This window comes from Pavona decussata, unplaced genomic scaffold (assembly GCF_977016875.1).
Source record: "Pavona decussata unplaced genomic scaffold, jaPavDecu1.1 SCAFFOLD_268, whole genome shotgun sequence".
Taxonomy (NCBI): domain Eukaryota; kingdom Metazoa; phylum Cnidaria; class Anthozoa; order Scleractinia; family Agariciidae; genus Pavona; species Pavona decussata.
In genome coordinates, this window is record NW_028145670.1 from 126,395 (window position 1) to 127,500 (window position 1,106).

A 1,106-nucleotide genomic window follows, 5' to 3' on the forward strand; every position below is an offset into this window, starting at 1 on the left:
TCTGCTGGGAAACTTTTCTAAATCGGCGTGGCTGTAGGTGATTAAATACACTTGCCGAACAGCTCTCGCATTCATAACTCTCTCTGATGCACCCGTGTTGCTAGCTTTTCCTCCAGCGTCTGTACTATTTTCTGTATCCGTGGTGTCCGAGTCACTGTTGCCATACTCTTTGAGAAATTCCATTGCAAACAAGTTCAGAGAGTAGCAAATAACCATGTAAGTGGCAAACTCGCGTTCGCCGCACTTTAATTTACGAACGTGTAAGTTTCACCTGTCGTAATTGCAATGCAAACACGTCCTGAAAAATGTACCTAGCTTAAAGCAATTTGCTGAAATAAGCGTGTATCACAATGTATATTCACAAAGGTCTAATTTTCAAGACTCATTTCTAAGCAACTGGTTTTCCCCTTAAAACGGCACGCGATCACAATAGAACGTGTGTTTATGTCCCTAACAAGAACGTCAACAAACGCTTATCTCCGAAATCTAATGACGGTTTTGGCGCAACCTATGCACGTAAATAAACTTGTTTGACGTTAATGCTCAGTAAATAACTTTGAATCACGTCCTTACAGACCGCACAAGCGAAAATGGCCTTATATCACTTCTTTATTTCCAAACTTAGGCATATTTTCTGACTTGCTAACTGAAAACAATGAAAATTGCGGCTATGACGTCATTCCAAAAATAACCCAAAATTACCTTTCTTCCTCTGCCATTTGTAATCCATGAAACATCCACCAATAAAACCCAATTTTGCCAAAACCCCTCACAAATAGCCAAACGTAGACCACTTCCCAAAGCGATCCAGAAACTAACAGAATGCTCATACAGCGTCAAAGCGCTCAGACAATCAGTTGCAAAAATAGTGAGACACTCCAACCAAAAATCGCCCTTTACCACTTCAAATTGCTGCCGCTCATAAATCTGTGAGACATGACAGTACCCCCCTCCCTCCCCTCCATACAAAGTTGTTCCTCCAAATTTTGAGCGTCATCTTGCATTGCTAACAACATTGATAAGGGGGGGGGGGGAGGGGGAATGGAAAGCACGTGATCACGGCAACTTCATTTAAGGCCAAATATGTTACAGTGTCTCAAGTCTTT